This window comes from Cervus elaphus, chromosome X (genome assembly GCF_910594005.1).
Source record: "Cervus elaphus chromosome X, mCerEla1.1, whole genome shotgun sequence".
Taxonomy (NCBI): Eukaryota; Metazoa; Chordata; class Mammalia; order Artiodactyla; family Cervidae; genus Cervus; species Cervus elaphus.
The window spans coordinates 154,112,837-154,131,852 of record NC_057848.1 but is presented as its reverse complement, the minus strand read 5'-3'; the positions used below and the strand labels follow the sequence as shown (position 1 = coordinate 154,131,852).

Genomic DNA, 19,016 nt, shown 5'->3' with positions numbered 1-19,016 from the left:
GGTGATGAACAGGGAAGCCTAGTGTGCTGCAGTCCATGGGGTCGCAAAGAGTCAGACGTGACTGAGCGGCTGAACTAACTGATAAACAAATGGAAAACTGAGATACAGCTTGTAACTCTACCCAACTATCCTGATTAGGAAGGGATGGAATGTTCTGCAGGTGATGAGCTGGTGTATTTTGTTCTGCTTGATATTCCCTGCCCCGTATGACTCCAGTAGATTTGGATCATCAGCCTAAGCCACAGGCCAGTGAGATATCTGGGACCCACGACCAGATAGATGGGCACCCCTTCAGCAAAACCTAAACTCATCAGGCACCGCCTTAATCTGCAGCCAGTCACATGGGTGCAATGGTAGTCCTGCTTTTGGAAACCCATCTCAATGAGACAGAAAAGCTAAGGACCAATTTACACTTGGGATGTTTAAAAGGACATCCAACATTTTTTAAACGGCAGGAAGTAAAGCAAGGAAAAAAGTCATGGTGTTGGGGTGTCTGCCTACCAAGTAGGTGACACCCTTATGTCTGAAACAGTGTGAGCTCAAGGACGTGGTCCCTGTGGTCCTCGTTTGTACCGTGAAGTTACAGGGACAGCTGAGAAACTCAGCAGACACTAGCGGGGCATGACCGATCCTTCTTGGTTTATGATTGTTTGGTACAGACTCCATCTTAGCCGTAGGAGACTCATTTCATCTTCTTTGGACAGCTAAGGTATGAGCAGTCTCTTGCTTTCATTCTCATCTCTCAGCTTTACTTTATTGTGCCTTATAATGGACTCTACTCCATCTGTGCAAAGAGAATTTCTTAGCTTCTATGGAAGTAAAATGCACTCACCATAAAAGTTGTCCTTGAAGGAGGAATGTCAGCGATGCCCAGTTCCTCGGGCAATATTTAACTTCTTTTGCAATGATCAGTCAGCCATAGCTTTACCTGTGGTAACCAGTAATTCAGAATTAGAAGCTCCCATTTAGGTAGTATGGGATTTGGTTTGTGCTCACGTCTAGTTCCTCTCCATGTGGGGGATATGTCACTATCTGAACATAGGAAAATTAATGTAGTCTAGAGTCACATTTTACATTTACTCAAATATTTATTTGAACTCATAAAAAGTTTATTGGTATAATTTAGAAGGTGAAGAACTCAAATACATTCCAAATATTGACTAAAATAGTGTGGGAAGTAGCTTAGAGAACTTTCCATCAAAATCACTGTTATGCATATCATTGTATCCTTCTCCATAAAATCATATCCCTTCTCAAAACCACACCCTCCAAGTGGTAAATTCTGGAGCCGATTTGCTCTGCAAGTTGCCAAATGTGAAGATAAAGTAAGTAGTGCAGCCAGCTAGAAGGAAGAGATATAAATGTACAAACAGGACATTTCTGCTAGAGTCTTAGGCATTCAGGAGGTACATAATCTTCATACAAATATATAAAACTTTTTAGTGAGCCATTTTTGTTTGAATCCATTCTCTTACTCTTCAATTCTTCACATCAAGTCTGCAAAGGAAAAAGAAAAGCAACTGTTAGTGCCCGTGAGATATTTTTAGGGACAGCTTGTGAATCAATATGATAGGGACAGGTCAAAATTGAGAACCTCATTTTCACTTGAAAGCTTGACCTCTTGAGTCCGTGAAGGTAAAGTGAACTATGAATAGAAGCTGTGACCATCAGTTCTGGCTCTAGGGATCTGAGTGATTCCAAACTAAATGAAGATGACTTCCTTCTGAAGCCCTAGAGTATAAAGTCAGCATTAGATCCATCCTCATTGCCCTGTAACTTTTTAGTTTCCTATCATCATGAGCAGGATGGGATTCCTCATGCCTGAGCTTGGCCACGTGACTTGCTTCAGTCAAGAGAATGACACAGAAGTGTGCTGGTTCTGAGCCTGCACCTTGAGAGGGATCACATGTTTTGATTTGCTCTCTTGCACATCTGCCATTGCCATCAGGAGGGTGTGCCCAGGCCCTCCTGCTGGTCCCCAGTGAAGGATGGGCAGCATGTGGAGCACAGCCCCCAGCTCACACTGATACCCAGCCTAGGTCAGTTGAGCCACAAACACATGAGCCAGAGTAATAAATGCTTTTGTTTTAGGCCAGGGGTCCCCAACCCCCAGGATTTAATGCCTGATGAGCCTGACGTGGAGCTGATGTAATAATAATTGAAATAAAGTGCAATATCAATGTAATGCACTTGAATCATCCCCAAACCTTCCCCCGCACCCCTGATCTGTGGGAAAATTCTCTTCCATGAAACTGCTCCCTGGTGCCAGAAAGGTGGGGGACCTCTGGTTTAAGCCATTAGATTTGGAGATGGTTGGTAATGCAGCCATAGCTAACTGATACAATGCCCTTTCTCTTAAAGGCACTTGCAGTGCCAGGATGGTTGAACATTATTCACCCCTTTGTTTTCCATTATTCTTTGCTGCCATTTCTTGCATGTTTCACTTATGTGGATAGGCTGAATCTTTTCTAAGAAATAGAATCCTTATAGTTTTATTTTGTTTTTGTTTGTTTTTTTTTTTTGCCAGTGGCTGTAGGAGGGTCACCCCACCCCTACTACACCTGCTGTGGCAGTCACCATGGCTTGGTTCTCTCCGTGTCCATTCACAATCCCCTTCTCCTTTGCTTTTCTCTGCTACAAAGACTGGTGGCCAAATACTCCCTTTCCCCGTCTCTCTTACAGCTTGGGGCAGCTGTGGGACCCAGCTGTGGCCAGTGAACCCCGAGGAGATTTCTGCAGCAGAGGTCTTTTAGAAAGCTTTGCTTTCCTGTGTATTTCTATAGAGATGACAGAGCCTGTGGCATCATTTTAACATTTATGTAGTGTGGCTGTGATGCAGGTTGTATTATACTCATTGTTGGGATGAAACACCTAGAAGTTCAAAGAGCCAAGTGAGTAGCTCAAAGTCTCACAGCTGTTAAAGAGAAAAGCTGGGATTTGAATTCCAGTGTCCTGGCTCTGGGCCCCTTCCACTCCCTTAAAGGGAAGGTTTGGATGGTTCTTGAACTGGAGGGGAAGGTAGGAACACGTCATTGACTACAGAACTGAAAACGGTACTCCCACTGGCTCCTGTATTTTTTATTATAGCATTTATTTCCTTTTCATAGAAATTCAGTTTTCAGTGTAGGTCACTCACCAGGAGAAAACAAAATGCTTCCTCTTTCCCAGTCCATGATTTCCTGGCTGAAATGTACTTTGTTGACCAGCAGCTTCCCAGTTTCACTTGGGGTCCCCCATGCCAGTCTGGGTCTCCCTTGCACACCCTGCACTGAGTTTGTTGCCACTTACTGCTCACAATACACGATTCAAGCCTTCAGGCCTCTCCCTCTTAACTGAAGTTAAGTGGCTAATAACCTAACTGAAGTCCTCCCACTCCCGCATGGCTCTCCACGTCATAGGTTGCATTGCAGTGAGTTGCCTATACATCCTCTCTCTCCCCTCATCTCATGCCCGCCATAGCCGTCCTGTAGGCTGTGACCTTCTGAAGGACATGTCTTTCCGTACCCTTCCCTATCCTGGTACCTGACACAAAGCGGAAGCCTAGGGACCGGCAAGTTGGAGCACTGGAGGGCTGAGAGCAGGAGAAGAAGTGGCATTGGAATGCCTCCGAGGCAGCAGGAGTGAGCGAGGGGCCACAGAGGCGGGACATCAGCAGTGCTGACGGGCTGCACTGCGTCCCCACTGTGCTCACACCTGTCCTGGGCCCCAGTCAGAGCTGCGTCATGCCCGGTGTGTGTCCAAGCCATGTTACTGCTGTGGTCACTGTGCTCGGCAACATATGGCCGGTCTCTCTGGCCAAGGGAGAGGCCTGTCACAAGCTACCCTCGAAACCAAGATATTCATTCCTTGAGCTTCTCTGAGCAGCATGGAAAAGGTGATGATTCATAGCAAATTGTCACCGAAGCTTGTTCTATGAGGTGACATTTCTCTCCAACAAGTGTCCAGACTATAAAACCTCATCTGCAGCCGTTTCTGTGACAGGCTTAAGATGGACTCTGATCCCCACACATCTGTCTCACGGGGCTAGAATTATAGCTATCCTGAGAAACAGGATGAGCCATTTGCAGCGACCCTTCAGCAACTGTTTTCTTAAAAGCCCTAAGATGCCCCTGATGACTGGGTTCAGCTTGTGGACATGTCTGACTTTAAGACAGTTTTGGAAACATAAGGAAACCTTGATGCAGTTTGCCCAGACCACTGTGGCCACTGAGATTTAAGAAAAGCAAACTGTACTTCATAAGGGGATGCAGGAATCACTGGCTTGACACAGTCACTTCATCTCATCTACAAAGTGAGCCCGGGTCTTCCTTGTAGAAGGAGCTGGCAGGAGGCAGCAGATGGAGCAGAAGAGTCACCGGAGTTGCCATTCTACAGACCACCCTGCCCTCCCTCAGACTCTGCTCTACTTCCCCAGCCCCAGTAGAATCTGAGACGGCCCAGCGGCCCTGGACACAGGACATTGCTGATGGCCAAGGTCACAATGGTCCTTCCAAGAGTGCAGGGCCCCCAGAGGACCAGTGTCTCCATCCTTGGCCTGGTGGGATGCCGAGTGTTCTCAGAATGCCTTTATGTGACCAGAATCCAAGAATTCAGACCTGGGTCAGGGCTCACATTTAAAGTTGAGAACAATGGGAAGGGATCCAGAGCTAAAATTGCCCCTTCTGTAAAGCACACTTGTTTGTCGGGGTGCTGGAATGCAAGGGTGTTGGGCGATATCCCGGGCCACACTGCTTTGCCGCCTAGACAACAGCTGTCAGCTATTCTCCTGTGTCCTGTTCCTCTGTCAGGGACATGGGTGAGAACGGTGGGGAATGCAAGGCCCCCTGTGGGAAATGTCACTCTCCAGCTACCTGGCATCCCTTTTCTACCCTAAGCAAAAAAGGTTCACATTGAGAAAGGCACACCTTGGCTGTGGCAGGGGTGATACCCCAGACAGCTCCCATGTGTCACTCTAAGTCCAGGCTGAGGGCATGTGATGTTTACGCCTTGCCATGACCCATTTATAGCCGTGTTACTCATACTTGCCACGGTCCCACATACATCATTTAGGAAATGGAGTCCACTCAACACTACTCTGCATTTGGTCCTTTACCCAGACACCTGGGGGCGGTGCAATGATGACTTCCTCCTGCGTGGTGCTAAATCATAGAGCCATAAACACAGTGACACTCAAATGTCGTCAAGAGAAAGGCCATGCCTCATGTTCCATCCAGTTCCATATGGAATGGCCGACCAGGCTCCCAGAGCACACTGGTTGAAGCTTTGGAGTTTGTTAGAGGGCATTGGTGGAGTCCTCTAGAGTTTGCAAAGCCCGTTCATGTGCATTGCCCCACGTGACCATCATGACCACACAGAGATGAAGGCGGTGCCAGCTACAAACACGACTCTTAGCGCACCTCCACACCAAGGTCAGGGACAAAGGAAGCACACTGTGTGAAACTGCGCCAGGGTCACTCCAAACCCAGAACTTTATTTTATCTCCACCAGCCACTCATAAAGTAAAAGAAACAAAACTCTAGGTAGAAACTTTTAAAACTTTTTCCTTAAGCTGCAAAATAGCCATGTCAGTTGGCTTTGGTACATCATGAAGCCTTTGGTGGCTAAGGTAAAAACTGAAATGTTCCTACTAATTACTAGTTTAAAAAAAGGGAGATGAGATGGCTAAGGTAAAAACTGAAATGTTCCTACTAATTACTAGTTTAAAAAAAGGGAGATGAGAAAGACACAAAGAGCAGGACATTTGGGGATTTGGGGGGTACGATTCTACACCTAAAATCCAGAGTCAAGCAGTATTACATGCTGGGTGTGAAGAATTTGAGTGACGCAAAGAAGGCAAATTGCATATCCAGGTCAAATTCATTAAAAATAAGTTCAAAAAGGTTTTTTTTTTTTTTAAATCCTATTGTATTGAGAGTTTGTTGGCTTCGATATCAAGTCAGGAACCGGCAGCTGAGATGATATTGAACTTATTTGTAGAGATCTTTGTGAAATCAGGGGCATAGTCCAAGACTAGTTACCACTGGTGGCTCCTGGCTTTGCCGTCAGTGTCTCCATCTGTCAGAGCACAGACCTCCCTGTTTCTAAAGGGGCCACAGATTTTACTGGAAAAACACTGGCCCAAGACTTCCTAGTAAAGCAGGGATCAGTAATGCACAGAGGAAGACACAGTGATGAAAAAGTCGAGTAGGCTACTGTCGTAAGAGGTTCTCAAGTTTCCAAAGATGGCAAAACCTTCTATCTTGTTTAGGCCTGAGCATTTGAGACCTAGGGACAATGGCACTTTCATCAGAAATACCCAGTATCTTCTTTGAACTGTCTGGCATGGTCTCTGGCAGGCAGAGGTCCTGGGATATCCAAATGGAAAAGCAATTTCTTGACATAAAGTGAACAGAACATGTGAAACAAATGTAGGCCTCCCTCACTGTCTCCAGTAAAGCATCCTGGGAAGCACACTGTCATGGAGATCCCCTTAGAGCTCACTGACACTTTGTTTTGTTTGTTTTTACAGTAACGATGGTAGCGAGCGGTCCATAGTCTCAGTATTAAATAAAAACCTGGATATTGGTATACCATCAAGCAAAGGTATAGCTATAAAGCTTTGCAATCTTCCAAAATAGTAAACCTATTTTCAAAGATGAATGAAACTTGAGTTTTCTTATTCCTCCTCATTTTAGAAATTAGGAAATTAAAATCCAGAGAGCTTGAATCACTTGTCCAAGGTTACACAGCTAGTTAATGGCTGGTCCAAGATTAAATGCTAATCTGGAGCTCCTAGCCCCTACAATCAGTCTGTACGTGTTGATGGTATTAGAGGCACCTCAAATGAATAGCTGATATGTATAAGTGTACTTGTAGTATAAAAATAATTTGATTTAACATTCTAGTACTTGTCCTAATGAATACCTAATTTTCATTTTAAAAAATATTTTTGCCTTCTCTGAATGTAGTAGTGTTAATATTTTCATAGAGTAAAATGCACAAATCTTAAGTGAACAACTTAATGAATTTTTTCCATAGGTATATACCCATGTATGGCTTTTATTTTTGCATAGCTCTTAATGCTACCATATATGCTAGTATATCATTAAGGTTTTCTTCGTTTGAGAAATACTAGTTCCAAGAGACAATAAAGCAAGTTTCACCTTTGAAAGAAAGGGAAGGAAGGGGAAAAAAATTTCCATGGTCAGAAAAATTGAGATTACTGGATCAAGCACAGATAAACCATTTTCTTAGTGTTAGGGTGCCTTGGAGCTTTAAATGTACAAATATGTATTGTGTATATTGGGTGTGAAGACGATATCATGTAGCATTTCAGAATTTGATTACTGAATCATTTGTCCAGTTTTCTACTGTTTGTATTCTTTTTTTTAAATTTATCATCCATTATATCATAGATGGTGGCTTCCCTGTGGCTCAGACACTTAAAAAATCTGCCTGCAATGCAGGAGACCCAGGTTTGATCCCTGGATTGGGAAGATTCCCAGGAGAAGGGAATGGCAACCCACTCCAATATTCTTGCCTGGGGAATCCCATGGACAGAGGAGCCTGGCAGGCTACAGTCCATGGGGTTGCAAAGAGTCTGACACGACTGAGCAACTGACACTTTCACTTTCACATCACAGATAGTATGTGTACTGTTCCATCAGGTGGGTATACAAGAGCTGACTTAACCATATTGGACACTTAGGTTCTTAATGAATTTTGCTATCATAAGTAAACATAACTTTTGCCACATATTCTCTTTAGGATGGCTTCCATCAAGGTCTAATTGGGTTGGAGGACATAATAATCCACAATGGCTGGAACTTTCTTCATTTACTAAGGCCCACACCCTCATCATCTAGGCTGGCCTAGCACTTGTTCTACAGAAGACTATCTGTTGAGGGAATGAACAAGCCCCTGTTTCATGATCATTTTCCCATTAATTTTTGTGAATATTACAAGTAACTTTTTTCATTGAATATCCCTTTAATTACTAATGAGGCTCTTATTTTCTCATGGATTCTCTATTAATTCTAGATCTGCTTTTGTGAATTGTGAGTTCAGTTCCTTTATCTATTAAGGTAGTAATATTTTGCTTCCCAATTTGCATGGGCTCTTTATACAATTATACATTTCATGGGAAACAGTTTTCTTGATAGTGTTTGCCATTTAATGTTTGGGTTTTTCTTTTTCAAGTACAGAATTGTTTGTTAGTTAGCAAGATTTTGAGGGATGTTTTGGTGACTCTTCTTTAAAAAGCTCGCCGAGCAAGCTTAAATTAATGCCTTCATTCCCTCCCCCTACCCCGAATCATTCCAACCATTATTTTTAAAGTTATAGTCAAATCCTACCTTTTGAAGTCATCATCAAAGGTCCTTAATTTATCACCTTAAAAGTGACAAGAGGTCAAAAAAGGATGTTCATGAAAAGAAAAGCATTGCTTTGGAGATACGGGGTCTTATTTAGAAGCTTTGGTAAATCACTCCCAAAGTTGGGGAGGGATGAGTTTCTTTAAATCCCCCAGAAGAAGGGCTCAAATTTGGCTGTACATTGGAATCACCTGGGGAGTTATTAAAAATTCCGAGATCCAGGCTGTCCCACAGCAATGACATAAGCTCTCTGGGGGTGGGATCTCCTGGGCCTCTGATGTGCAGCCAAGGTTGAGAACCGCTGGCCTAGAAGCACTTCTCAGATGTTAATGTCCAGAGGAAGCACTTGAGGATCCTGTTAAGTTGCAGATTCTGACTCAGGAAACCTGGGGTGTCTATTTCTAGCATCCTCACAGGGGGATGCTGTTGCTGTTGGTCCATGGAGCACACTTTGAGAATCAAGGGTTTTAAGCAGTAGTTCTCAGTGAAAGGGATGGCATTTTGCCCCCGGGGGACTTTTGGCACTATTTGGAGACATTTTTGGCTATTACAACCAGGAGGAGGGAGTGTCGCTGACATCTAGTGGGTAGAGGGATGTGCCAAACAGCCTGCAAGGCCCAGGACAATCCCCATTCCAAAGAGTTATCTGGCCCAAATGTCAATAGTGTTGAATGTGAGAAACCATACTCTAGAGAGAGTTGTTTCTGTGACAGAAAATGATCCCAAGCCTGAGCTGGAAGACTGTATGCTCTGGTGGAGTGAGTGGTCCCTTCTAGGAAGCATTTCTGATAAAATGTATGAGTGATTTTCTTCTGATCAATTTTAATGAGATTAAGAGCCCCCTCTGGGAGATGAGATTTACCTGCTTCCCTAAATTAGCCTTGTGACAGAGCTTAAAAACCAATTGTACCCAGTGTAACAATGTTATCTAACCACACTTGTTTCTATTCCAAGTTTTTGAACTGGCTGTTTGAAGCCTCTTTAAGCAACTTTGAAATAAAGCTTTGACATGAGCTGGCAATGAATTCATCAGAGAAATTGCTTCAAAACCCTTCACCTTGGCAGCCTCCAGGCTACTTGCTGGGTGAACCTTGTCTCTAAATTCAACTGTTTACTCAGTGCCTACTGTGGAGACATTGTAGTGCAGACTCTGCTTTCAGGTCCCAGCCATCCTGCTTTCTAGCTGTGTCACCTTGGGCAAGTGTTCTTCTAAAGTACAGGAAAGTAACAGTTTTATACTCACAGAGTGGTTGCAAGGATAACATATTAAAGCATTCAGCAGAGTGCTTCCCACATAGTAAATGCTCAATAAATGTGTACTGTTACTATTATTCTGAGCTGAAGACCCAAAAAAGCTTATAAATCAACACATCCCCTGCCTTGATCCTTCACTAAGCAAGATGAAGTCTTTGTCATCTTGGCATCAAGCTCTTTGTGGTACTGATGGTTGGTGGAGGTCTAAATGGGTGGAGAGGAGTATTGGAAGCAGTGAACTGAGTTGAAATTACAGAAAAAAGAAAGACCGGGGCAATTAGTGGATAACTGGACTCTGGGGAAAGAATGAAGAGAGATTCTGTGAAAAAAGTCTCCTAGAGAAGGAATCATAGACTAATAATGGGTCAAGAATTTTTAGGTCACTTTACAATGTTAATCTTAGGTGAAGGTTTGCATTCCTTTTTGAGGCCACTTTTGGTGATCAATTTATGTTTCTTTTGGAGGAGACTGTACTTAAACGGTATTAAAGGTGGAAACCAGATGCCTGACTTTATCTTGGTTACATTATATGCCAGAAAATGTATCAGGTAGGCACTGTGGACACACCAATGGGTAGGTTATACCCCTTCATGGCACTGATCATCTAGAAGGAAAATCAGATAATAAAATGAGTAAATGAGTGATGGCAGTCCATTCCTCCATGGTGACGGGTGCAGCCATGAGGGGACCAACACAGAAAACTGTAGATGCTTTATCAGTTTAAGGGGTTATGGAAAGGCTTTTCCCAAATCGTATTTAAACTGAGATCTGAATGATGGGTAAGAGTTAGCCTGCCCATGGGAAGGGAAAGAGAGAGAAATTGGAAAATAATACGCTGAGCATGTATAAAAGCCTAGACTCAGCATGGCACCTCCATGAGCTGGCTTGGAGCAAGGGATGCCCTGGGTGGGCAGAAATGCCTGTTGGGAGGACTTGGTGAGCCTGAGTCAGTTAGTGTAGGCCCTGCGAGCGGTGGGTCACTAAGGGCTGTTTGTCAGGATGACCTGTTTATCGCTTTTGTGTTTTTACTTTTTAAAATAATCCTGTTTGCTGCAGGGCTCTGGTGATGAAAAACCAGGGAGAAAGGCTTTAGGGAATGAAAGGCACAGGTCACTCTGAGAGCCGTGGGCCACTAATGCTCTGATTGCTCAGGGAGGTCACGTGCGTGGCAGCAACAAGCATGGTGGGTGAATGGAGTTCGCAAACCTTCTTTCAAAGTGACAACAAGGGTCAGACATCTAAGAAACTCACGGCGCTTGTCCAAGGACTCTTGCTGAGGATTTAGAAAGGCGGCCCAGCGAGAGCCCAGGGGCTCCCCACTGAAGCATCTCCGCTCCAGTCTCAGACTCCAGCACGGGCTTAGCAAGGTTCCCAAGGGCCTCCCACTTTACTCAGAGAACAAAATATGAGACAAATCACAAATGACCACAGACTGCCGGACAGGCTCCCACCTGTCAATGCCCCAGTAGTTTGTGGGCTAAGAAGAATCTGAGCTTAAATAAAGCAGAAATGCACAGTCTTCCGATCTCATGGCTTAATTTATTGAACAGGAAATAAGCCTTAGGAGGGAAACAGACCTGTTCCTAATGATTTAACCATTAATACAGCCCTGCTATAAATGGAACTCAGAAGAAAAGGTGGCTTGTCAGAGGGTGAAAGAGTAGACCCCATTAGACAAAATAGGTCAGGCAGAGAGAAAGTCGTCCTGTCTCCTGACTAGTTATGTTGATCTGACATGACAGGCCTTGTTTTTTTTTAACTGTTCGAAAAGGGAGAGAGATTATAGAAGCGGTTTCTTTCTGGTTGCTGTCCTTTTTAGAAGATGGCTGTTTCAAAGAGGATCCTGAAAACAAAAGAGCTGATAGCATTTATCGCAGTTCTGAGTTTTGTGCTTAAAAACGTGTGTGTGTGTGTGTGTGTTTTCAGAAATAAATTTTTACAGAATAAAAATTCTGTGCTTCTTCTAGGGAGTCTTCTCTGGTTGATCACTGCCTTTCATCTTGGATTAATGAGACAGTAACTCCTAAGGAGGATCACCCTTCCATCAGTCTGATTTCTGGTGTCACTCTCTGCTTTTTTCTTGTTTTTGTTTTCACCCTCCCAAATCGAAAGAGAATAGGAACACGATCACAATATGAGAACAAACCGAGGAGAGGGGGCAGTACACAAGCTGATTTGTCCCTTCAACCTTGACTTTTTAGCTTACTTCTGAATTTGCCCTCCCTAAGAGTTTCTGCTTTCTCCTTCCTCCATTTGGAGCGCCTCCTCCCTAATGACTCAGGGAAGTGAAGAGAGACCTTTCCCTAGTGCTCAGAGTTTGTGCTCTGCTTGTATGTTATCTGGTTTATGAAAGCGTCTGCTGTTAAAAACATCAGGGAAACTGGCTTCACATTTGGAAGTAAGCTTTCTAATCTCCCCAAAGATAAACAACATTTGGTGTTTTAAATAAATATAAGAAATTGTGAATGATGGGGATCAGTAGGGTTGAAAGAAAAGCAAACACTGAGATGTTAACGCTAGTGACGTTGGGCAAAACCTCACTTCTCCAGACCTCAGGTCTGTCAAATGTAAAAAAAAGAAAAGAGGGGTAGGGGTTAGGTTGCTGGGGTAGGCATCCTCCCAGGTGACCCCTCTGTGAGTCTTGCCACCTGGTATTCATATACCCTTGTCCAGCACAGAGTAGGGCTGACTTGTGTAATCAGTAGCATATTACAGAAATGACAGGGTGTGACTTCCAAGACTGGGTCTTAAAAATCACTGCAGCTTCCACCTTGCTCTATTTTGGATTATTGGGTCTGAGGGAAGCCAGCTGCCATGTTGTGAGGGCACTCAAGCAGCCCAATGGTACCAAGACCTCCTGATAACCGTCAGCATCAATCAGCCAGTGGTAAGAGTACACCATCTTAAAAGAGGATCTTCTAGTCTTAGTCAAGGGTTTAGATGACTACAGTCCCAGCCAATATCTTGACTGCAACAACATCAGGGATGCCAGAACTACACAGCTCAGCCACTTGTGAACTCCTGACCCACAGAAACTCTGAGATAGTATTATTGCTTTAAGCTGCTAGGTTTGGGGTAATTTGTTATACAGCTGCTGCTGCTGCTGCCAAGTTGCTTCAGTCGTTCAGTCTGTGCGACCCCATAGACGACAGCCCACCAGGCTCCTCTGTCCCTGGGATTCTCCAGGCAAGAACACTGGAGTGGGTTGCCATTTCCTTCTCCAATGCATGCATGCATGCTTAGTCGCTTCAGTCATGTCCGACTCTGTGCGACCCTATGGACAGCAGCCCACCAGGCTCCTCCGTCCACAGGATTCTCTAGGCAAAAATACTGGAGTGGGTTGCCATTTCCTTCTCCATGTTATGCAGCAATATATAACTAATACAGTTGCCTTGGGCCAAGTCCAGTTCTTATATTTTATATGTCAGTGAGTAGGGGTTATTAACAAGAATCTCAAAGTTGGCATTTTGTTTATCTCAAAAACCAGATCCTAGCTGCAGGATAAGACCGTATTGCTTTGGGCATTTCTAAAAAGGCAAGTAGCCATTCTCTAAAGACTTGCCATCCTAAGAACTCATGGATTCCCTTTTGTGGAAGCTGGCCAACACAGCCAGCTGGCCTTGAACCAAAGCTTACAGTGCCATAGTTCAGCAAGCAGCAATTAGTCCTTAGCACATCATACAAAAAACATACCCCACTTACATTGTGTTTACATCTAGACACTCAACTTGTTAAAACAAACTTCAGTGGAATGGGGATTACTTGGGCTCTCCTCTTAATGAGTCATTCCAAAGGGTGCAACTGGAGGAAAACACCACCCCTAGCAGTTTTTAGTCTGAGATGAATTGGGAGAGGGGTTCAAAGTTGCTGAGTTAATAGTTAAACTCAAGTGACTCTCCAGGGCGTGGGACATATCTGGAAAGCAGGCCCTTTGCATTGGCCTGGACCTTGGTTAGACTGAGAGACATTGATGGCACCCTTACCTGTGATGATATGACTCCATGTATCTTGGAATAGACACACAGCACTAACAAGGCATATAGCACACTCACTAGTGGGAACTACCATATCTTCAGCCCCTTCTAAACCCAACATGGCTATTGTTCTGAACTCACGCGGTAGTCTGGATACCTCAGTATGTCTTCCCCATGCCCTATCCCAAACAGAAGTTGTGGCTCACCACGGATCACCCTCTGAATAAATGGATATAGATGCTGCATGGCTTTCCAAGAATGTGTGGCTATTTTCCACATTTAAGAGACTTTCACTGCAACCATCTTCACATTCAACAAAAGAAATACTTTTCTGAACAAGACATATTTCAGTTTGGTTTGTCCATGGAGGATCTGAGAAACATTCTCTAACCCAGTCCTTCTGATGCAAGTTGCATGTTAGACTCACCTGGGGGTCTTGTGAAGCATACCCCTCCATTATTGATTGGGGTGGGGCTTAGGCAGGTCCAAGTGATCCTAGTGTGCAGTCAGCACTGAGGATGGTCTAACTGTACCCAGCAACTTGCTGCTGCCTGACCCCAAAACTAAAGTAACTAGAATAAAAATAAGTCAGTTGTTCAGAAACTGGCTTCAGTTCTTATGTCATAATGTTTGAGAAAAGCTATACAACTGCCCATCAATCAGCCAGGTAGCTGGGATCCTGGGCCTGTTTTGTATTGGACTTGAAAGATGTTCAAATTTAGAACATCTTCTGTGTTTTATTCCCACTGCCAGGACATCCATAACAGTATGCTTGAATGAAGATGATCATACCTGGCTTTTTGGTCTCTGCGTATACTTGAAATTTGGCAAGACCTTCCTTAGAAATATTTCTATAGAGATTGGAAAAGTGACTCCCCTTATTTCTTGCCAATCACCGCATCCAGAGATCTCTGTATTATTTGTTACAACTGCACGCGAGTCTAAGATTATCTCAAAATTTAAAGTTTAAATTGAAAATCAGATAATGGGCTACATTTGTCCCCTGGACCCTGGTTTGCCAACCCTTGGACTATAGCAGGGTTAGAACTTAAGAGTTACAGAAATGAATATTGTATCAATGAGATTAAGTGACTGGTAGGTAAGTTGATGCCATGGGCAGAATTCCTCATGCATTATATTATCTCTCGTAATTTACACACTGCATTTCACCCCAGTGGAACTTCCTCTGTCTGCCACATGGAGAATCAGTCTGGAACAATGGTTAGGAGTCAGACAGCTTGCATTTGAATTCTGGCTGCCCCACTCTCTAGCTGTGCCACCTTGGGCAAGTTATGTAACTTCTCTGTGCCTCAGTTTTCTCACCTGTAAAATGCAGCTCTTATGTATAGTAACTCATTTAAGAATTACGAGGTAGGGTACTTGGGATAGTGCCTGACCCTTGGAAGCACTATTGTAAGGACTAATGACTGTTGCTTCATCAATGCATCATGTTATCTGAATTTCAGCAAGGCAATGTGGCCAAGTTGCTTTCTGTACCTTTGGATACTAGCTATAAAACTGTGGACCAGATAATGGAATAGTTAGGGAATTTGGAATGTCCTGACCTAAACAATCTAGATTCATGGCTCTAGGTCAGTGGTTCTCAAAGTGTGGCCCCCAGACCACCAGCAGCAGCAGCCCATGGGAACATATTAGAAATACAAATTCTGAGGCCCACCCCAGACCTACAGAATCAGAAAGTCTGGAGGTGGGGCCCAGCATTCTAAGTTTCAGGAAGCCCTCCAGATGCTGCTGATGTTTGAGAAAGTTTGAGAACCACTGCTCTAGGCCATTCTGAAGAGTTTCTGTTGCCAAAGTACACAGGATGCTGTCCTTGGTGCTGCCTTGTCCCCACTCTTCTCAAGATCTCAGTTAAATATAAGGATGAGCTTGCTTCTCAGATTGGCAGATCAGACACTCAAAGTCAGCCTAGAGAAACAACTACACTAGTGGATGCTGGAATGTGGACCTGAAATGGTCTCAGTCGGTTGGAAGTGCCAGCCAAAATTCGCAGTTGTTTTGATTTTTAATAGAGTTTTATTTTTACCTAGAGTTTTATTTTTACCTTGGAGAAGGCAATGGCACCCCACTCCAGTACTCTTGCCTGGAAAATCCCCTGGACAGAGGAGCCTGGTAGGCTACAGTCCATGGGGTTGCTAAGAGTCGGACACAACCGAGCGACTTCACTTTCACTTTCACATTTTTAACACAAATTTCTAACTCAAGTTTCTTTGAGTTAGGCATTTGAACTCCTACATGTCCAGTGAGGTTGTCAGCAGTGATGTGGGTATCCAGGCACTGTATTTCTAGTTAGCATCGTGGCCAAGATTGCACGATTGTGGCAGGTTGCCCCTGAGCACAGGACTGAAGCCTTGCCCATCACCTCTTGGCATTTTATGACTTCATCACCTAGTGAGGAAGGGTATCACCCAGGAAAAAACAGAATCTGCAGTTAGTTATGAAGGAATGGCAGTGAAATGATGAGGTGGTTCAGGGGTCATTCTAATGCAGCTTCATATGCCATCTGTTCTGGTTTCTGGGCATTATCAGCTGTTTTGTCTTATCCAGGCCATGTGATCTTCCCATGCACTGGGACTCCCTGCCAGCCAGGGGCTCTAAGACCAGCTCAGTTGGTGGTGTAGCCTAGTCCTGGCGATGGAAGCAGGTCTATAATTGGCCCTTAATTGGATTGGATTTGGCTCAGAATGACTCCCAGGCTCTCTGTCCCCTGACAGATAACCAGCAGTGAACGTTGTATATAATCCTGTAGGGAATCTGGGATGCCATTTCTTGGCTGTTGCTGACAATGGAGAGCTTTCCAGAAGAGTTGACCTTCAGGATGATGATCTGGGAGTATTTTAAACAGAAGTTTTCCCCAGGTCCATTTATTTGCCACCTGGTCTTTCTTAAATTAAGACATCCCAACCTGATTTTCAAATTCCAGAATCAAATATGTGTGTGTGCATTATACACACACACACACACACACACACACGGAAATGATACAGTATTTTTTTTTTAATTAGGCAGCAAGAAAACAGTAAACAGAAATGGAAATTGAGATAGTACTTTTCCTTTGAAATATATCTATAGATATAAGTGGGTAACTTAATCCTAGCTCTCTTTCTCTGTCCATGAGAAAAGTCCCTCTGGGTATAGGCAGAGCCATCATCTGTCCTGTTCTAGCCCATTGCATGGGTTGTAACTAACCCCACCCACCCCCGGCACCTGCTGCACCCTGAATGGTGGTCCTACTTTTTTTTATATATATTTGAAATGAAAAGTACTATCTCAACCCATGCAATGGACCATAACAGGACAGATGATGGTTCTGCCTATACCCAGAGCTTTTCTCACTGACAGAGAAAAAGAGCTAGGATTAAGTTACCCACTTATATCTATTGATACAGATGGAGTTAACTACACTTAATCAAAAATTAGTCTTAAAACAAACTCTCTTGATGATACATCCCACAGTCTTCTACCCTGAGTGAAGCTGGAAGTCACATAAGAGTGAACTGCAAATTCAATTCCTGCCCTGCCTGTCTCATGGAACTGTTGTGAGCCTCAGAAGAGAATAAACACAGAAGTAGGCTGGAATTTTTAAAATCAAGTGCAAGAACTTGTTAATATTATTACTGCAAGTAGCTTCCAATTCAAAGATGGGATTTAAAACTTGCCATAAAACTCCAAATGAGCCTTTATTTCCTCATTTTCTGGTTCTTGACACCCCCTAAATTAGCCATTTCATAGAGTCTCCAAGCTGCCATGTTATGTGGCAGTTGTATTTAGTACTGACTGCCTACGTGTTTCACTCTTATTGCAAAGCAGAAATGATTCAGTTGTCAAATTTAGTATCATCAGAAAGAGGGAGAAAACGCCCCTGGAGAATACTAAGAGGAGGAGATTGGATGTGAATGGGGCATAAGCCAGGAGAGGATGTCCTAGAGAAGACACAGGGCCACTTCTGGATGTTTAGATCAACATGGATCTTGTTTTAGTTTCTGGACCAGACTTCAATAGTATACAGTCTGTGTACAAAAGATTACTAAAAAGATGAGATGCCTCTGTTTTTGACCATCAAGCCCATTCAAAATGCTCAGTAAAATGGTGTCTGAAATGCATTGTTTCCCTTTCCCTTGATAGTAAGAGAATGGCAGCTTGACTTAAATATTTCTTAAACTGATTTTCTTCAGAAACGCAAACTGGACATATTTGGTAGTTAAAAGTGGCCGAGGAGGGTGTGGAAATCCCTTGAAGTCTCCAAAAATCAAATGAAAGTGCTCAAATGCAATGTGTGTAATTTTACAGGCTTTGGAAACAGTAGCTGCTGCAGGTTTTGAAAAATGGGACTGCAGTGCCTCCTTCAGGAGAAAGATGGTACTTGCAGATTAGAGATCATCTCAGGAGGTCACTGAGACACAAGTCCTCCCAGGGGCTTACAAGGGCCTCAGTGAGCTCAGATTAGTCACAAACAATTAATGGGGTTTCTTTTTCAGTGAGCTTTTTCATATTCCCTGGGGAAATATGCAGAACTCCTCTTTAGAGAGTATTTCATGTAAAAACCAACCAACAGACACTTGGCCTTGGAAGAAAGGGAGGGGGAGCAGAGGGCATGGGCAATTTGTGGGGGCAAAAAAAGGAATGACATTTTCTGGATGCTGATTTGTGCCAGGTGCCCAATCTGAGTCAACTCACTCTCTTTATGTTTGCCTCTCATGATCGAGATAATCATTCCTATTTATAGACGTGGCTCCGAATGGTCAGGAACTTGCCCAAGGTCACAGACTTACTCCGTGACACAGCAGGAATGTGTGAATGTGAAGCACAAATGTGTCCCACTCTATCCAGCACGTCCAGTGCTCAGTGTCTTAAATTAAGTTCCTTCTCATGGTAGCATGCTATCATAATAATAGCTGCTACTGTGTACACACTATGTATGCAACTTAGTGTCTCTCAGCCTCAACACTCCTGAAGTTTCTTGTGGGGGGATGTTTGGTGGCATCCCTGGTCTCTACCCACTAGATGGCAATGGTACCCACCCTGTATTGTGACATCCAAAAAAGTCTCCAAACATTGCTCAGTGACCTTTAGGGCGGTGAGAAAACTTGCCCCCATGAGATAGGTATTACTCTCATTTTTCAGAAAAAGAAACCATGATGAGCCAAATCACAGATCAAGAGAATAGCAAAGCCAGGGCATGAACCTGTGCCTGCAGCACCTCTAAAGCATCTGCTCTTCAACCTTCTTTCAATAGAATATCTGTTTTCTAACATCCTGTCTGGAATCTCTGTCACTTGTATTCAAAGGCCAGGACTTGTTTCTTTCTTCCTTCTGCGGCCATTATGTGTTAAAGTCCACTTTTACATTCGTACCCAACTAGACTGGGAGTCCCTCAGGGGACGTTGTCTTGTATCACCTACCATTAGTGTCATAG

General features: G+C 43.8%; 1 protein-coding gene across 2 annotated transcripts in view; it reads right to left on the bottom strand.

Annotated features, from left to right (window-relative positions):
* Positions 1-1,068: 1,068 nt before the first annotated feature.
* The window catches only part of SMPX (small muscle protein X-linked), a 50,274-nt gene continuing 32,326 nt past the window's right edge, over positions 1,069-19,016 (bottom strand). For both annotated transcript variants that reach the window (XM_043896797.1, XM_043896795.1), the window contains exon 5: positions 1,069-1,497. The gene's annotated coding sequence lies outside the window, so the exon portion shown is untranslated. The remainder of the gene's footprint in view (positions 1,498-19,016) is intronic.